Below are 21,571 nucleotides of genomic sequence, written 5' to 3' on the forward strand. Positions count from 1 at the left end.
CACACTTGTATACACACTTGTATACACACTTGTATACACACTTGTATACACACTTGTATACACACTTGTATACACACTTGTATACACACTTGTATACACACTTGTATACACACTTGTATACACACTTGTATACACACTTGTATACAGACTTGGATACACACTTGGATACACACTTGGATACACACTTGGATACACACTTGGATACACACTTGGATACACACTTGGATACACACTTGGATACACACTTGGATACACACTTGTATACACACTTGTATACACACTTGTATACAGACTTGTATACAGACTTGTATACAGACTTGTATACAGACTTGTATACAGACTTGTATACAGACTTGTATACAGACTTGTATACACACTTGTATACACACTTGTATACACACTTGTATACAGACTTGTATACAGACTTGTATACAGACTTGTATACAGACTTGTATACAGACTTGTATACAGACTTGTATACAGACTTGTATACAGACTTGTATACAGACTTGTATACAGACTTGTATACAGACTTGTATACAGACTTGTATACAGACTTGTATACAGACTTGTATACAGACTTGTATACACACTTGTATACACACTTGTATACACACTTGTATACACACTTGTATACACACTTGTATACACACTTGTATACACACTTGTATACACACTTGTATACACACTTGTATACACACTTGTATACACACTTGTATACACACTTGTATACACACTTGTATACACACTTGTATACACACTTGTATACACACTTGTATACACACTTGTATACAGACTTGTATACAGACTTGGATACAGACTTGGATACACACTTGGATACAGACTTGGATACACACTTGGATACACACTTGGATACACACTTGTATACACACTTGTATACACACTTGTATACACACTTGTATACACACTTGTATACACACTTGTATACACACTTGTATACACACTTGTATACACACTTGTATACACACTTGTATACACACTTGTATACACACTTGTATACACACTTGTATACAGACTTGGATACACACTTGGATACACACTTGGATACACACTTGGATACACACTTGGATACACACTTGGATACACACTTGTATACACACTTGTATACACACTTGTATACACACTTGTATACACACTTGTATACACACTTGTATACACACTTGTATACACACTTGTATACACACTTGTATACAGACTTGTATACAGACTTGTATACAGACTTGTATACAGACTTGTATACACACTTGTATACACACTTGTATACAGACTTGTATACAGACTTGTATACAGACTTGTATACAGACTTGTATACAGACTTGTATACAGACTTGTATACAGACTTGTATACAGACTTGTATACAGACTTGTATACACACTTGTATACAGACTTGTATACACACTTGTATACACACTTGTATACACACTTGTATACACACTTGTATACACACTTGTATACACACTTGTATACACACTTGTATACACACTTGTATACACACTTGTATACACACTTGTATACACACTTGTATACACACTTGTATACACACTTGTAAACACACTTGTATACACACTTGTATACACACTTGTATACACACTTGTATACACACTTGTATACACACTTGTATACACACTTGTATACACACTTGTATACACACTTGTATACACACTTGTATACACACTTGTATACACACTTGTATACACACTTGTATACACACTTGTATACACACTTGTATACACACTTGTATACACACTTGTATACACACTTGTATACACACTTGTATACACACTTGTATACACACTTGTATACAGACGTGTATACAGACTTGTATACACACTTGTATACACACTTGTATACACACTTGTATACACACTTGTATACACACTTGTATACACACTTGTATACACACTTGTATACACACTTGTATACACACTTGTATACACACTTGTATACACACTTGTATACACACTTGTATACACACTTGTATACACACTTGTATACACACTTGTATACACACTTGTATACACACTTGTATACACACTTGTATACACACTTGTATACACACTTGTATACACACTTGTATACACACTTGTATACACACTTGTGTACAGACTTGTGTACACACTTGTATACACACTTGTATACAGACTTGTATACAGACTTGTATACACACTTGTATACACACTTGTATACAGACTTGTATACAGACTTGTATACAGACTTGTATACACACTTGTATACACACTTGTATACACACTTGTATACACACTTGTATACACACTTGTATACACACTTGTATACACACTTGTATACACACTTGTATACACACTTGTATACACACTTGTATACACACTTGTATACACACTTGTATACACACTTGTATACACACTTGTATACACACTTGTATACACACTTGTATACAGACTTGTATACAGACTTGTATACAGACTTGTATACACACTTGTATACACACTTGGATACACACTTGGATACACACTTGGATACACACTTGTATACACACTTGTATACACACTTGTATACACACTTGTATACACACTTGTATACACACTTGTATACACACTTGTATACACACTTGTATACACACTTGTATACACACTTGTATACACACTTGTATACACACTTGTATACACACTTGTATACACACTTGTATACACACTTGTATACACACTTGTATACACACTTGTATACACACTTGTATACACACTTGTATACACACTTGGATACACACTTGGATACACACTTGGATACACACTTGGATACACACTTGGATACACACTTGGATACAGACTTGTATACAGACTTGTATACAGACTTGTATACACACTTGTATACACACTTGTATACACACTTGTATACACACTTGTATACACACTTGTATACAGACTTGTATACAGACTTGTATACACACTTGTATACACACTTGTATACACACTTGTATACACACTTGTATACACACTTGTATACACACTTGTATACACACTTGTATACACACTTGTATACACACTTGTATACACACTTGTATACACACTTGTATACACACTTGTATACACACTTGTATACACACTTGTATACACACTTGTATACATACTTGGATACAGACTTGGATACAGACTTGGATACAGACTTGGATACACACTTGGATACACACTTGGATACACACTTGGATACACACTTGGATACACACTTGTATACACACTTGTATACACACTTGTATACACACTTGTATACACACTTGTATACAGACTTGTATACAGACTTGTATACAGACTTGTATACACACTTGTATACACACTTGTATACAGACTTGTATACAGACTTGTATACAGACTTGTATACAGACTTGTATACAGACTTGTATACAGACTTGTATACAGACTTGTATACAGACTTGTATACAGACTTGTATACACACTTGTATACACACTTGTATACACACTTGTATACACACTTGTATGGCTTTTTTTCCTTTAAAAAATGACATAGTATAGTGAGGCGCTTTTTTCCTTTAAAAAATGACGTAATATTGTGAGGCTTTTTTTGTTTCTATATATTTGCAGTGAAGATGTTCAAATGCTGACGTAGGAAAGGGTAGTCACTTGGTGGCGCAGAGGTTTGTTCACTGGACTCTCGTCGGGGAGACCTGGGGTCAAGTCCCGGTTGGGACACATCATTTTCCCTTAATTGTTTCTTTGTACTCAAGACACTGAACTGCTTTTTATCGCAAAAAAACGACATAGTATAGTAAGGCTTTTTCTTGCAAAAAAACGACATAGTATAGTAAGGCTTTTTAGTGCAAAAAACTACATAGTATAATAAGGCTTTTTATCGCAAAAAAACGACGTAGTATAGTAAGGCTTTTTATTGGCAAAAAACGACATAGTATAGTAAGGCTTTTTATCACCAAAAACGACATAGTATAGTAAGGCTTTTTATCGCCAAAAATGACATAGTATAGTAAGGCTTTTTATCGCCAAAAACGACATAGTATAGTAAGGCTTTTTATCGCAAAAAAATGACATAGTATAGTAAGGCTGTTTATCGCAAAAAAATGACATAGTATAGTAAGGCTTTTTAGTGCAAAAAACGACATAGTATAGTAAGACCTTTTATCGCAAAAAACGTCATAGTATAGTAAGGCTTTTTATTGGCAAAAAACGACATAGTATAGTAAGGCTTTTTATCGCCAAAAACGACATAGTATAGTAAGGCTTTTTATCACCAAAAACGACATACTATAGTAAGGCTTTTTATTGGCAAAAAATGACATAGTATAGTAAGGCTTTTTTTTTGTTAAAAACGACATAGTATAGTAAGGCTTTTTATCGCAAAAAAAATCACATAGTATAGTAAGGCTTTTTAGTGCAAAAAACGACATAGTATAGTAAGGCTTTTTATTGGCAAAAAACAACATAGTATAGTAAGGCTTTTTATCACAAAAAAAACGACATAGTATAGTAAGGCTTTTTATCGCCAAAAACGACATAGTATAGTAAGGCTTTTTATCGCAAAAAAACAACATAGTATAGTAAGGCTTTTTATCACAAAAAAACGACATAGTATAGTAAGGCTTTTTATCGCCAAAAACGACATAGTATAGTAAGGCTTTTTATCACAAAAAAACGACATAGTATAGTAAGGCTTTTTATCGCAAAAAAATGACATAGTATAGTAAGGCTTTTTAGTGCAAAAAACTACATTGTATAGTAAGGCTTTTCATTGCCAAAAACGACATACTATAGTAAGGCTTTTTATCACAAAAAAACCGACATAGTATAGTAAGGCTTTTTATCGCCAAAAACGACAGTATAGTAAGGCTTTTTTTTGTTAAAAACGACATAGTATAGTAAGGCTTTTTATCACAAAAAAAACGACATAGTATAGTAAGGCTTTTTTTTGTTAAAAACGACATAGTATAGTAAGGCTTTTTTTTGTTAAAAACGACATAGTATAGTAAGGCTTTTTTTGGTTAAAAACGACATAGTATAGTAAGGCTTTTTGTCACAAAAAAACGACATAGTATAGTAAGGCTTTTTATCGCAAAAAAACGACATACTATAGTAAGGCTTTTTATCACCAAAAACGACATAGTATAGTAAGGCTTTTTTTTGTTAAAAACGACATACTATAGTAAGGCTTTTTATTGGCAAAAAATGACATAGTATAGTAAGTCTTTTTTTTTGTTAAAAACGACATAGTATAGTAAGGCTTTTTATCGCAAAAAAATGACATGGTATAGTAAGGCTTTTTAGTGCAAAAAACGACATAGTATAGTAAGGCTTTTTATTGGCAAAAAACAACATAGTATAGTAAGTCTTTTTATCACAAAAAAACGACATAGTATAGTAAGGCTTTTTATCGCCAAAAACGACATAGTATAGTAAGGCTTTTTATCGCAAAAAAACGACATAGTATAGTCAGGCTTTTTATCGCAAAAAACGACATAGTATAGTAAGGCTTTTTATCGCCAAAAACGACATAGTATAGTAAGGCTTTTCATTGCCAAAAACGACATACTATAGTAAGGCTTTTTATCACAAAAAAACCGACATAGTATAGTAAGGCTTTTTATCGCCAAAAACGACAGTATAGTAAGGCTTTTTTTTGTTAAAAACGACATAGTATAGTAAGGCTTTTTATCACAAAAAAAACGACATAGTATAGTAAGGCTTTTTTTTGTTAAAAACGACATAGTATAGTAAGGCTTTTTTTGGTTAAAAACGACATAGTATATAGTAAGGCTTTTTGTCACAAAAAAACGACATAGTATAGTAAGGCTTTTTATCGCAAAAAAACGACATACTATAGTAAGGCTTTTTATCACCAAAAACGACATAGTATAGTAAGGCTTTTTTTTGTTAAAAACGACATACTATAGTAAGGCTTTTTATTGGCAAAAAATGACATAGTATAGTAAGTCTTTTTTTTTGTTAAAAACGACATAGTATAGTAAGGCTTTTTAGTGCAAAAAACGACATAGTATAGTAAGGCTTTTTATTGGCAAAAAACAACATAGTATAGTAAGGCTTTTTATCACAAAAAAACGACATAGTATAGTAAGGCTTTTTATCGCCAAAAACGACATAGTATAGTAAGGCTTTTTATCGCAAAAAAACGACATAGTATAGTCAGGCTTTTTATCGCAAAAAACGACATAGTATAGTAAGGCTTTTTATCGCCAAAACTGACATACTTTAGTAAGGCTTTTTATCACAAAAAAACGACATAGTATAGTAAGGCTTTTTTTTGTTAAAAATGACATAGTATAGTAAGGCTTTTTATCACAAAAAAACCGACATAGTATAGTAAGGCTTTTTATTGGCAAAAAACAACATAGTATAGTAAGGCTTTTTATTGGCAAAAAACGACATAGTATAGTAAGGCTTTTTATTGGCAAAAAACAACATAGTATAGTAAGGCTTTTTATCACAAAAAAACGACATAGTATAGTAAGGCTTTTTATCGCCAAAAACGACATAGTATAGTAAGGCTTTTTATCGCCAAAAACGACATAGTATAGTTAGGCTTATTATCGCCAAAACTGACATACTTTAGTAAGGCTTTTTATCACAAAAAAACGACATAGTATAGTAAGGCTTTTTTTTGTTAAAAATGACATAGTATAGTAAGGCTTTTTATCACAAAAAAACCGACATAGTATAGTAAGGCTTTTTATTGGCAAAAAACAACATAGTATAGTAAGGCTTTTTATTGGCAAAAAACGACATAGTATAGTAAGGCTTTTTAGTGCAAAAAACGACATAGTATAGTAAGGCTTTTTATTGGCAAAAAACAACATAGTATAGTAAGGCTTTTTATCACAAAAAAACGACATAGTATAGTAAGGCTTTTTATCGCCAAAAAACGACATAGTATAGTAAGGCTTTTTATTGGCAAAAAACCACACAGTATAGTAAGGCTTTTTATTGGCAAAAAACGACATAGTATAGTAAGGCTTTTTCTCTTCAAAAAAAACGACATAGTATAGTAAGGCTTTTTCAAGCCAAAAAAAAAACCAACATAGTATAGTAAGGCTCTTATTCTGAAGACACTGTGGCGCAGAGGTTAAGTCACCAGTCTCCCGTCTGGGAGGTGTGGGTTCGAAGCCCGGTCGTGAAACATTTTCCCTTAATTGTTTTTGTGTACTTGTAGTCAAGACCTTCAAGTGATGACGGAGAAAAGTGTAGCCACTTGGTTGGCGCAGAGGTTAGTTCACTGGACTTCCATCTGGGAGACCTGGGTTCAATTCCCAGTCGAGACACATTTTCCCTTAGTTATTTCTGTGTACTTCTTGTCTAGAAACTCAAATGATTACTTAGGAAAGTGTAGCTACTTGGTTGGCGCAGAGGTTAGTGCACTGGACTCCCGCCTGGGAGACCCGGGTTCGCTTCCCGCTGTCGACTTTGGCTGATCACTACACCATGTAGTTCAGAAATTGGAATGACAAGGAAAAGAAGAAAAAAAATCTTTTTAATTTATATTAAACACTTAGTCATACTTTTCAGCAAAAGGTTATATTCCGAACTGCCTTCGGCAGTTCGGAAGACAGTTGAAGGACCTGTCCGTGCGAAAGGCGTTCTCGGGTCGGCCTTCGGCCGACCCTCGACCGCTTGCTTGGTCAGTCAACCGCCGACACCGGGGATCGATCCAACACCTCTCCGGCCGAAGGCGAGTGTGCAACCCACTACACCAACTCGTGCCCCACTTATACATAGGTGTTGAAACGTTTTATCCCTGGAAATGGGGTGAAACACTTAGTCATTTTTTGGACAAAATGCTTCATCCACTACTGAAGACTTATTTATTTAGTTAAACACTTAGGCATTAGAACTTATTCTTTTACCTGAATAATATTTGGAAAATCTTTGCAGGCACTGGGATTCGAACCCAGGACCTCAGCGGTGAGAGACTGATGACTTATCCACTGGGCCACCACTCTGCAAGATGAAATAGTAGTATTAGTTGTTTATTCTGGGAAATGGGGTGAAACACTTAGTCATTTTTTTTCCCAGATCATACTTAGAACTTTATGGTATCTTCAAGTGGGAAATGTTCGGTCAACACCAGCACAAGTTAGGTCACCTCCCTAGAACTCCTCCCACATCATCCACCTGGTGAAATCTACATACTACATCTGCAGGTGAGTAAGAAAAACAAAAGTAAACAAGTATTTTCTGCACGGCAACATGAATGTCTCTTTTAAACTTACTTTTTTTGTCTTCAGGTGTCCTCGCTCTCCACAGTTTGGGAAACCTTTGGCCGATGTCGCTGTCCATCCCACAAGTCATCCATTGTTGCCTTTGTCCCTAATCTGAAAAAATAAAAATAAATGTTGAAAGCAAAGTATCTCTTGTTCTATTATGTGATCTTGACTATTATTTATAAGAAATATATATATATTTTTTGTAAGGGGATGTGGCTATGAACACAGACATACTTTGATCGCTGCAACTATACTGTCGTTTTTCAATAATAAAAAAACCTTACTATACTCTGTTGTTTTTTAAAAAGCCTTACTATACTCTGTTGTTTTTTTTAAAGCCTTACTATACTCTGTCTATACCAGGGGTGTCAAACATACGGCCCGCGGGCCGGATCCGGCCCGTCTGGTGGTTTGGTACGGCCCGGGGAAGAAAGCTGCATTGTATAAAAAAAATATGAATTTTCTTTAAAATGTGTAGTTTTAGTATTGTTTTAGTACGCACAGACAACATGACTTGACATTTACTTATGTTCTTATGATATTCTCTTGTTCATAATATATTGTTCATAATGTAAAAGGAAAATTCTGTTAATAAACATTTTGATAATTTACTCATTCTTTGGACTAATTATTAGTATTAGTGACTAATACAAAGGAAAAAAAGTGGGCTTATTGTTAGTTCTATGTAATTTTGCAATGAGTTTACTGGTCCGGCCCGCTTGATCTCAAATTAAGATGTATTCGGCCCGCAGACCAAAGGGAGTTTGACACCCCTGGTCTATACTATGCATGGTCATTTTTTAAAGAAAAAAATACTTACTATACAGTGTGCGTGGCCACCGATTCAGGATGTTGTCCCCCCGCCTCTGGCCCGGAGACAGCTAAGATTGGCTTCAGCATCCTGTGCTACCCTAATGAGGATAAAGCGGGTCAGAAAATGAGATGAGGCTTACTATACATTGGAATTTTTTTTATATAGAAAATAGCCTTAGTATACTATGTCGTTTATTTCAAAGAAATAAAGCCATACTATACAAGGTCGTTTTCATTCAAAAAAGCATACAACGTCTTTTCTATTCAAAAAAGCCTTACTACACATAGTCGATTTTTAAGAAAAAAAACCTTACTATACATGGTCATTACCAAAAATAAATACATAAATCAAGTAGTCAGATATCACCAATATTACTGGAGAGCGTCTTTCCACAATCAGGATTTTCGGTATTATGACAAATGGTCTAATCAGGGAATTTCGAATTGGAAAAGCCATCATTGAGCAGGTTTCTGTCCTTGTGCGATCTTTGAAACGATTAAAAATACACTAAACGCAATTCGATTTGGAGATATTATGACTGCAAGTGGAACTATATCTTTATAGAAGCTTGCAATGTAGAAAACGGGAGCATTTCTTACCTTTTGGCCATGCGTCGAGTAAACAAAAGTCCGCCAACGTAAAAAACAACAGCTTCTTGGTGGACTTCTGTTCATGTCCTTTAACAAACGTGTCTTGGTTGGATCTGACCCAAATTAGGATGTTTAGATCGTGCGATTAAAAACCTGAAAAGAAGTTTACAAACAAATCAGAGAAAACAGGTCAAAGAAAACACGTTGTTTTCCCCAATGTCGTTTCCGGTCTCTTTGACTTCCTGGTCCCTAATGTGACGTCAATTCAGGGAACGCCCTCGACTTTTTATTTTATTTTATTTTTTTAAATATAGTAATCATTTGAAAAGAAAGATGGGATGCTACGCCCTTATATCAGATCAAACGTTTTTATTGTCATCATACACATCTGTGTATGTGTATGTTAATGAATAGTGTAGTGATCAGTAAAACTATAAAGAGATTTGAACCTTAGCTGCCCACATAGAGGTCAGGGGAACAAACCTCTAGGCCACAAAGTAGCCACACTCTATGTAGTAATTATTGGAAGGTCTTGACTACACATTGTTGTTTCTACTGAAGGGGAAAATGATTCCACATATATTAAATGATGGGTATATTAAATGGAGGGGGGGGGGGGGGGGGGTATATTAAAATATTTAATATACTCCCCATTTAACCATGAGTAGTCAAGACTTTCCAATAAAGGCAAAGTTAAATGTGTCCACTTTATATTGTAAAGGTTTGTTCACCTGACTGCAGTCTGGGCAGGTGTGGTTCAAATCCCAGGTAGAAATAATTTTTCCCTTTAGTAGAAATAATTTTTCCCTTTAATAGAAATAACCATGTGTAGTCAAGACTTTCCAATAAAAACGTAGAGAAGTGCGGTCACCATGGAGTAGACGTTTGTTCACCTGACTGTGACGTGGGCTGGTGTGGTTCAAATCCCAAGTAGGAATCATTTTTTCCCTTAAATAGAAACAACCATACGTAGTCAAGACTTTCCAATAAAGACAAACAGAAGTGTGACTACTTCATAGTGTAGTGGTTCACTCACCGGACTGCTGTTTGTGCAAGCGTGGTTCAAATCCCAGATAAGAATCATTTTTTACCTTAAATAGAAACAACCATGTGTAGCCAATACTTTTCAATAATTTCAAAGTTAAGTGTGGCCACCATGGTGCAGTGGTTCACTCACATGACTGTGGTCTAATCCCAGGTATGTATAATTTTTCTCTTAAATAGAAACAACCATATGTAGTCAATACTTTTCAATAATGTCAGAAATAAGTGTGGCCACCATGGTATAGTGGTTCACTCAACTGACTGCAATGTGGGCAAGTATGGTTCAAACCCCAGATATTAATCATTTTTCCCTTAAATAAAAAATAAAAAAAAAACACATGTAATCAAGACTTTCCAATAAAGACAGAGCAAAGTGTGTTCACTTCATAGTGTAGAGGTTTGCTCAACTGACTGCAATGTGGGCAAGTGTGGTTCAAATCCCAGATATTAATCATTTTTCCCTTAAATAAAAACAACCATGTGTAGTCAAGACTTTCCAATAATGTCACAGGCAAGTGTGGCCACCATGGTGTAGTGGTTCACTCACATGACTGCCGTCTGGGCAGGTGTGGTTCAAATCCCAGGTAGGAGTAATTTTTGCCTTATATAGAAACAACCATATGTAGTCAAGACTTTCCAATGAAGACAAAGAGAAGTGTGGTTACCATGGTGTAGAGGTTTGTTCACCTGACTGTGATGTGGGTAGGTGTGGTTCAAATCCCAGGTAAGAATCATTTTTCCCTTAAATAGAAAAAAAAACATATGTAGTCAAGACTTTTCAATTAGAGACAAACAGAAGGGTGACCACTTCATAGTGTAGTGGTTCAGTCACAAGACTGCTGTCGGAGCAAGTGTGATTCAAATCCCAGGTAGGAATCATTTTTCCCTTAAATAGAAACAATCATGCGTAGTCAATACTTTTCAATAATGTCACAGTTAAGTGTGACCACCATGGTGTAGTGGTTCACTCATCGCCTTGCGCCATCGTCTGATGCAAATGACGCGGAATGATCAGCAGCATGGCACTTTATGACGTGTCAATCACGCTGAAACAAAAGGAGGCAATGGAAAAAGTAAGGGTAAGGCAGAGGGAGGGAGTGAGCAGTCAAGAAGTGTCACTTTGATGAGCAAAGCATATGGACGTGCCCCGGTGGAGGGTCACTGCCTCTTAATCATGCCCCCAGTAACACATACATAATCACAAACATCATCATAATAATGGCTGACATGCAAGGTTCTACTTTTTACAGTGGAAGAAATATTAAGTCGACACAGACACTCATCTGGGTCTTTCCCACCTAACAGTTGTCACTATCTAAACAAAAACAATAAAATATAGCTTAGTATTACTTACTATTGATACAAAAAAAATATATATATATGTATGTATGTATATATATATGTATGTATGTATATATATATGTATGTATGTATGTATGTATGTATGTATGTATGTATGTATGTATGTATGTATGTACGTATGTACGTACGTACGTACGTACGTACGTACGTACATACGTACATACATACATACATACATACATACATACATACATACATACATACATACATACATACATACATATATATATATATATATATATATATATATATATATATATATATATATATATATATATATATATATATATATATATATATATATATATATATATATATATATATATATATATATATATATATATATATATATATATATATATATATATATATATATATATATATATATATATATATATATATATATATATATATATATATATATATATATATATATATATATATATATATATATATATATATATATATATATATATATATATATATATATATATATATATATATATATATATATATATATATATATATATATATATATATATATATATATATATATATATATATATATATATATATATATATATATATATATATATATATATATATATATATATATATATATATATATATATATATATATATATATATATATATATATATATATATATATATATATATATATATATATATATATATATATATATATATATATATATATATATATATATATATATATATATATATATATATATATATGTTTGTTAAACATGAGTATGGATTGGAGCATCCCTTTGTGTGTTCCCCCAACTGCTTCATCATGCCTGATTTCTTTTGAAAAAATATTAATAATTGTTGGGACTTTGGAGTAAGTTGTCTTGGTTATATAAAACAATATACTACCAAGAGAGCATTTACACTCAAACCTGAACATCATTTAAATTGCAAGCATATAGCTTCGAAATCAAACCCGGCTCAGGTCTTGTCTAAATCCTAACCGGCATCATTAAATTGACGCCCCAAATCAATTGTTTCCTGCACACAGCCAGGGTCGGCGGGTGCAAGCGGTGAGAGGCCCATTTGAGCGTGCCGGCGAGCAGGAAGCATCGCCTACCTGCCACTCATTAAAGCCACCACGAGTCAATAGAGTGTGTGGTGGTAGGGGGGTACGGATTAGACCCCCTCGTTATACCTGCCGCGCAATTAACACTACTTATTCTCCTTAACAAATAATCAACCGGCGGTGCTAATCATACAAATGCTTTAGTTTCTTTGTCGTTCAAGTCAAGGCTTTTTCCGCTAATGTTACTAAGAAGGAATATGAAATAGTTTGTGTGTGTGTGTGTGTGTGTGGAGGGGGTCTCGATGGGGTCTTGCTCAAGAAAACGTCGCGTTGAGGTGAATGGAAAAGGAGCAGCACACTTGAAGTGAAAGAGGACTTGACCTTTGCCTTAATGTGTCCAAACCGAAGCCCCCCCAGCTCTTTACTTTACAATGTCCCTCCCCCTCAGGGACAATTGTCTCTTTTGTAAAGAAACGCGCGCCGCCGTCACGCGTCCTTTTAAGCTTTTTCTTGCACGTTAGTCAACTTTTTCTCTATTAAAACTAAAAGGTCCATTAAATCCGATTAAATGTGGCAGAGGAGGGGGGGGAAAAAGCTTGAATGAACATTTTTTTTGGGTAAGTCTAGACTAATTGTGTCCATGAAATTGACTTTGGACAGGATGTTTTTAGAGGGATGTGGTTTGGTGAGCTTATGATGTGTTAAGATGGTTGAAATTGAAAGATAGAAGCTTTAAAAGGTGGTGGAATGGTATAAAATCATCAAGTGTTTGCTCCATTAAGGAAAGAAAAAAATTAGAATGATGTCTTGATAGTGGAATGTAAAAATGATCGGAAATTTGCAAGTGTGATGAATAGGATTGTGGTAAAAGATTGGCTGATGTGTTTTTTTTTTGTTATGCCAGAGCAAATATGACAGACAGAATGATGGTGTTGGGTTTACACCAACAATTGTGTCATTTTCTGGCTAAAGAACATAAAAGTTTGACTGTCAATGACCAAGAAGGTCAGTGATTGGACAAAATAGTTCTTCAGTTTGATTCTTTGTTTTATCTAAAAATGCGTCACTTTCCCAGGACACTGTTATCTATTAGAACAGCATCTTTTTTTCCAAATAGTTGTGTGTACTGTATATAAAACTGTCAAATAAAAGAGTGAAAATGAATTTGTGAATAAAATCGCACCACACTGAGCCGCAATAGGACTACAAACGACATTTTCCAAGAAACTTTGTGGTATCTCAGTGCAGATCTTTGCAAATTCCAATCTCACTATTTTCATTTTCAAGCTAGTTGACTGACCATTGTGGCTTTTCCTTCTTTCTGGTCTAGGAAAGAAGGGTGCCAACAATTTTGCTTGTGTTGTTGTACACATAAAAGGAAAGTGGGAAACATTTGTGTTCTGAGGGGCTGCTTTGCCACATGAAGCAACAATGAACTTGTCTGGAGTCTGAAGAAGGCACCCACTGAGTTAAAGTTTACTTTTTACCGCCTGGTGAATGTTGCGCTTTTGAGGAGAAGGATAGCCGAAACTAAAGCCCCCCAAAACCCCCCAAAACTAACCCCTCCCTGCCCTTCTTTGCCAGTCTTTTGGCGGATCAAAGCCGGTGAAAATTGGTGCCGCCGTGATGAACATTGTGGGCATGACAGGGCGACAAAGCAACGCGCTCCGCCAGACACGACACGCCGTAGAAAGGCTGAGAAAAGGCTAAAGGTGTTGATTTAATACCTCGACTCCAGGCAATGGCAGGATCATGCGACGAGTGAGAAGAGGTCAAAATGATGCTGAACACCAAGGATGATTGCCCTTAAAATAAAGAGAGAGAGAAGGAAAATCATTTAATATATAAATAAGCAACAACAATCCCACCCAAAAATGAAATAGATAGCACTTATAATACATAGTAAATTTGACCCAACAAAATAAAAAACAAAACAATGATTTTTAAGATGTGAAATGATAGTGCAATTATTATAATAGAAAAAATATTTACAAAAACAATTCTATTGTCAATTTTTAACATACCTTTTATCTAATATCAGCATAGATAATGAGTTATGTTGAAAATTGACATTATAATTGTTTTTGTAAATATTTTTTCTATTATAATAATTGCACTATCATTAGACATCTTAAAGCATTGTTTTTATTTTTTATTTGGGGATATTTCAATTCATAACTAGTGTATTTTTAACTTTTTTATTGATTTATTTACAACCAGTTAAAGGGTTAACTTACCTTTTATCTAATATCAGCATAGACAATAAGTTAAGTGAACCCTTTAACTGGTTGTAAATTAATCAATAAAAAAGTGACAAATATAGTAGTTATAAATTGAAACATCCCCAAATAAATATATATTTTAAAAGAGCAAAATGAATGACAAATCATAAAAAAATACACGATAAACAGACCTAAACGTACATATAACATGCAAGACAAAAAAGGCCAATAAGTGAATGAATACACCAATATCTGACTAAATAAACAAAAGACAGACAAAGCACAAAAATGAAATGACACGTGCATTCCAAAAGTCAAAAATACACAAGTAGAAGGAAACGAAATAACACATAAAAGGAATAACGTATCTGTATAAACAATGATAAAACATGTGCATGAATAGTCAAATGGACTAGTCTCAGGACTGTTGTGGCTCCAACAAAAGCTTCAGAGGTTACTGGAGCGCTTGGATAAATATTTGTATTCATTGGAGAAATGAGGATATGAACATGACACATCAACCTCCCCCCCTCAACCCCCCACAAAGCTCCCCAAGCGTGAATGCCAGCATTGTCTGCGGCTTTCGGATTGTGATCCACCATATCATAACCCCTGCGAAGCAAAAAACATCAATATCCCCGTGGAAAAGATGGGTTTCTATGGAAAACCCAAGAATTCTCTAGCATGGCGGGTAGAAAAAAAAGAGGGGAGGCTGCAAATGAAAGGGATCAAAGAGAGTCCACCCGGGGATGAGAGGGGGGAAAAGTGGACAAAAAAGATGGACCACTCTCACTCTTGAATGTTAGCAAAAGGTTTGTGTGTTAGAAGGAAAAAAAATGGTGCCACCATGACACATTTATTCCAAAACAACTAGTCTATATACCGCAATCTCCATTCCCCCATTTTAAAATATGTTTTACACCAATATAATTTAATTATATATACCAGGGATAGGAAACCTAAGGCTCGGGAGCCATATGTGGCTCTTTTGATGGGTGTATATGGCTTTCATATTATTTCTTCATTAGAATATTCTGCATGCATTCTCTCATTGATTAGCAACAGTGAAATATATTCCCAGAAGAATTCATACTTTTTTTTTACCTTCAAAGTGGTGAAATGAATAATAAATGCTCACATTTTCATGTATTATTACTTTTAAATTCTGAGTATGGCTCTCAAGGAATAATGTTTGAAATTATTAATTGTTTATGGCTTTCTTTGTCAAAAAATATCCTAAAATACCTATAAATGCCTATAAGAAAAAGTTGATACATGCCCAAACCATTCATATTTTACCTTGTATATCACTCAATGTAAATAAACAGTGATTTTCTCCATCATGATGTATTGGCTGGAAAAAAAAAACCTCCCATGATGCATCCTAGACTCAAATTAAATGGTAGCCTGTAAACAAACTAGGCTGACGTCTCAATCGTAGCCCCTCCCTTTACGGGAACTGGCTCTATCCAGGTAGCGCATCTGCATGGAAACAAGTCTAAAATCAACAAGGACTAACAGGAGACTGGTCCCTTTGTTGCAGCTCAGACAGCTGGCCAACCCTCTATTATTTCCCCACAGACTGACCGCATCCGTCCTTTAGACCCCCGCCGCCTCCTCTTCCACTCCTCCTGGCCGAACACAAAAAGAGAAGAGGGCTGTTCTGCACACTCGGGCCTCTCCGGGCATTCCTCACGCTTCCCTGTTGAAAAGAGTGGGAGTGCTGGAGGACACGGCCCGAGCCGTGGCAACACAAAGGTTTCTCCACCGGCGCCGTGAAAGACATGAAGGGGCGGCCGGGGTGTTTTTTTGGGGGGGCAGCGGAAGTGGTGTTATGCTTGAGTTGTCCTCTAACTAGCCATTGAGCCATTCACTTCACTTTACTCTCAATGAGGGCGTCTTCATTGAAACACTACCATTGACACATTTCACTCATTCTGCAAAAACTGTAGTTTGCTCATAAGAAACAGCATAATAGACTTCAAACTTATCAAGTACCAAATTCTGAATTTAGAATTTACCTTTGCTATTTTGTAGATCAGAGCCAATCAGGGTCAGTGATTCTTAGAGTATTTTGTATGGCTAATAACCAATAAAAAAACAACAACATTAAATATCTAAAACTCTGGAAAACGCATAACCAAAAATCCTGTTCATTACTCAAGGGAAGTGAATACTGACTTAGTGATTTTTTATTACTGTGACCTGTCAGAATTGGGCCTTCAATTTAAGACATTACTTCAGCAATCATAATCTGTAGTAAAATCCAAATGAAAACAGGCAAATATTTGGAACCAGTCATATTTTTCCTAATGGAAAAGATAACCTCAGTGTTTTAGTACTAAGGCTTACAGATATGGCCTAACTCAAGTTAAGGCTAATCCACAAATTCTATTATTATGACAGAAATGTATAAAATGCCTGTCAATATAAAGCAACACAGTTCAACATCATTGCAATATACATTGACATTAGTAGCCCTAATAGAGTACTTCTGACAGATTAAATTAAAAGTGACTTTTATTTGAGTCATGCTTTTTGTGGACTAGTCATTGTAAATAACAACAGTATTTGGAACACGTGGGGGTCCAAGTCGTCGGTATGCGTACATGTGGACCCCAAAGCGATTTCAAAATGGCTTCGTGATTTACACCCATCAGGCTTATAAAGGGCCCAGGCAGTGTTGACAGCGCCAGTTGACAGCTTCCTGCTCGCACTGTTTTAATGGCGGGCACGTAGCGTGCAGGGCCGCTATCACGCCGAGCAGCTGGCTCGGCCACCACGCACGCGTACAACACTTTATTTATTTTTTAACAGCCTAACTGCTACTTTCCATTCCTCTGTTACCTTTACGGTTGCCATGTCACTTCAACAGGGGGAAAATACAAGCGGCATGGGAAGGCAAAATGTCCTCTTTTGAAGGCACATTCCACAGCTTCAGGTGGTCAACATTTTTGGAGGCCATGGAGATAACCCTTGGGCCAAAAAAGTGTCCTGCCGCTTGGGATTTAACCTAATTCTTTGGATGGGTAATCATCGAGGCTTGTCTACTGTTTGGCCATGAATAGAAAACTGTGCAAAACTTTTGACATGTTTGCACAAATGAAGCAAGTGCATGAATCCTAAGATTTATAACAAATATGAAATAAAGAATAATGTTTTAATTATTACCTGTGTCTGCAGAAACACGGGGAGTCTGTTGGTTTTCCTTCTGTATGAGGTCCAATCGCCTGATTACTTTTGAATTCCTGGGATGGTACAAAAAGAAACACAAATATTTAACCATATTATCTGCAATTCATCAATATTTTTTTTAAAGAAAAAAGCCTGATTATACTTAGTCTACTTCATTATACATTATTATAATATGCCTTACTATACATGGTCCTTTTTTTAAAGAAAAAAGCCTGTTATTCTTACCGTAAAATTCTACCGAATGACTAAATTAGGACAACACAGAAGCAAATCGCATACATCTTATTGAGTGTTTTCAAAGTACTTTGACTCAGTGAGTTGTCAGCGGATGTGTGGGAGTCATGTGGAACACATGGTCCCCACAAACACAAGTGTCCTCTTCAAGCTTGCCTGCTACACGCATGGCCTCTGCGCGATGGCCCTTACACTTCACACATGTAGGTAAACAATCCTGCCTTGTCTGCAGCCGGGCCCTCGCCTTTCTACATGGCTGCAGAACATGTGTTGTGGCCAGAGAAGCAGCAAAGGTCGGGCCAGTAAGCTATGCTTTGAAAACTTCAAAGCAATTGGATGGGACTGTAGCTTTTAAGTTTTATGGCAGGTGTAAGCAGGGGTTGCTGACCAACACAGGGTGGTCTGCAACCAGGGCCGCGGGAGGCTGCCGTCAGGGCCTGACCGTCGGGGGTAGCAAAGAGTGGACCTGACCAGAAGGCCTCCTGTGCAGCGGGGGCCGCATTTGGAGCCTTGGATGTGAGCGGGAGCAGACCGGACACTTCAAGGGTCTCTGGTTTCAGAGGACCCCAGCAGGGAACGTCTGTGGCCAGCTTCGGGTACAGATACATTGGGCTAGAGGATGGCCGGACGGACGGAGGCCTGATGACCATGGTTTGGAGTGACCATGCTCTCAATGGCCCCCCAACGGAGCACAAGCAGACCTTATAGCAAGTTCAAAGGATGTGCTGGGGGTCATTTGCTGCATTTCATTTGTCTCGTCATCTTCAATGCGTGGCATTTCAAAGATGTCTCACTGTGCTTTAACCACTATATTACCTCCAACGACTTGACCTCATCCAACAGGTTGCAAAGCAATGATCTGAATAATTGATTAAAATCTGAGCATTTCTCCTGCTGCAACAAAGTAGGACCAAAACGAATTCAACCCAATCTGGTCAGAAACTGGTCAAGGGTGATAATTCTAATTGTTAAATCTATCTTGCAATGGTCAACACCAATTCAGTCCAAAACCTGCACTAGGTCAATTGTAAATTTCGGCCATTTACTGCTTAGAGCAGGTGAGCTTTGGTATGATTGAGGGACTTTAAATTTCAATAGGGTGCCATTCATTTGGAGTTTAAATGAGTTTAATGGTTAAATAATGCCTTGCCACAATTTGGACCTGCAAAAGTATGGACTTTTCTTGGTTTTCTACAGATAAACAACCAACTTCTTCAGAGATTCCAAAAGCAGGCTCCCCTAAGATTCTGACTGTCCACCTACTGGTGGCTATACTTCCATCTGGTCCAATAACAATTGGAACAAAATGGATGGAGGGTTTCCTCCGTAACTGTATCATTACCTGGCATCTATGTCGCTCAACAAAGCTCCAAATTCCCACCGTCAGGTGCACTCTAAGCGCACCATGGCGTGAACATTCAAAATGGAAACAAAATTGTCATAATAGCTCCTCTGGCGACAGAGTCGTCTAAATGGATCATCTCCTCAGCGTCACAATATCCATAATTATGCGTGACGAGCCCTCGGAAGATGTGGCGCCTTCCGCTTGATGATCTCGGAATGACAGCTCCCGTGACAGGCCGCTGCGCATAGAAGGGAATCCATTACTGGCGTAGGGTGAAGCAGGTGTGTGCATCCCAGATGGCTGGTGGGTGGGGAACGGGGTGGTCTTAATGACACAACGGCAAAAGTTAGCTCATGCCAGCCATTCCAAATTTACCAAGCGGATTACCATGTGTCAAATGACAATGAAGCTGTGAAACAAAGTGCACGTTTAAATGTTCATCCTCCACACAAGCACTAACAAATGTGAAAGCAGTCTGCATAAGTCACCATTACAAATAGAATGGCTGGCAGCACTCTTCCTGCCTCTCTATTAAATCAGCCTCGTTTAAATGAGAGTATTTTGCACCACAGAGGCAAAAAAATTATCCCACTAGAATGTTTAACTTCTCTCCATGTTACTGTTACGTCGAGCTCCTGGCGAGGCATGATTAAAAGTGCATTACCTGGGCCGGGCGATTCCCTGAATGAGCTATGCTAAATTGCTCCTTTTCTCTCTACCTGGTGATTAATTGAAGTTGCAGGGCCACATTTCAGCACACTTTGTTTTTCAGTCGGCGCTCATCCGCCGTTTATTCCAGACACATTTCGAACGTCTCTCCGGGAGTCCAATTAAGGATTTACATTGTGACAGAATTTTTCACTTTAATTACCATACGTTGAGTGGGCCTTTGACGAATTCCCTTATTTATCAAACAACACCGAGGAACGGAATTCATCAAGCAAATGTAATTGCGTCGGCTTTTGTCTCAAGAAAGCATTTTGATGATGATGAACAACTGAGTGTTGTCCTCACCGGTAAAATTGACTGATGTTTGATGCTTGCTTGTGAATGCTTTTCCGCTTGATGTAGTTAAGACATAAATTGGAACCAACAAGTGATGTGATCTTGGGTCCTGCATCTCATAATTATATTGTGCTAAATAAACATATATACATATATACAGAGATATAGACAGACACAGACATAAACAGACATATACATAGACATAGACAGACATTTTCATAGACATAGACATAGAAAGACATATACATAAAAAAAACATAAATACAATTTTTGTGCCTCTTATTTAACACTCATCTCCTAATTTTTGGGTAATTCAAATAATGACATCATGTTGTTGTTGTTGTTCTTTAAAGCAATGTGGAATTAGTCTTTGCTAAAATAAAAATATAAAAACTTTTGACTTATACAGTGCTAGGGTCAGACCAGAAAGTGGTTACAACAAACAATAAATACTCTAAACCAA

General features: G+C 36.4%; 2 long non-coding RNA genes across 13 annotated transcripts in view; one reads left to right on the forward strand and one right to left on the reverse strand.

Annotated features, from left to right (window-relative positions):
* Nucleotides 1–8,852, forward strand: part of LOC144209462 (uncharacterized) — an 11,369-nt gene extending 2,517 nt beyond the window's left edge. The window contains exons 2-3 of the long non-coding RNA XR_013329136.1: nt 7,906–8,174; nt 8,259–8,852. This is a non-coding gene — a long non-coding RNA (uncharacterized LOC144209462). The remainder of the gene's footprint in view (nt 1–7,905; nt 8,175–8,258) is intronic.
* Nucleotides 1–18,577, reverse strand: part of LOC144209459 (uncharacterized) — a 28,482-nt gene extending 9,905 nt beyond the window's left edge. The window contains exons 1-9 of one of the 12 annotated variants that reach the window (XR_013329127.1): nt 18,501–18,577; nt 14,835–14,912; nt 11,373–11,426; nt 11,233–11,286; nt 9,651–9,794; nt 9,058–9,148; nt 8,244–8,345; nt 8,054–8,168; nt 7,878–7,971 (exon numbers count right to left, since the gene is read on the reverse strand). This is a non-coding gene — a long non-coding RNA (uncharacterized LOC144209459). Of the gene's footprint in view, nt 1–7,877; nt 7,972–8,053; nt 8,169–8,243; nt 8,346–9,057; nt 9,149–9,650; nt 10,223–11,232; nt 11,287–11,372; nt 11,732–14,834; nt 14,913–18,500 lie in introns of those variants that run through there. The other 11 variants (XR_013329125.1, XR_013329126.1, XR_013329131.1 and 8 more) reach the window with 11 other exon arrangements.
* Between the last annotated feature and the right edge of the window lie 2,994 nt (nt 18,578–21,571).

This window comes from Stigmatopora nigra, chromosome 16 (genome assembly GCF_051989575.1).
Source record: "Stigmatopora nigra isolate UIUO_SnigA chromosome 16, RoL_Snig_1.1, whole genome shotgun sequence".
Lineage (NCBI taxonomy): Eukaryota > Metazoa > Chordata > Actinopteri > Syngnathiformes > Syngnathidae > Stigmatopora > Stigmatopora nigra.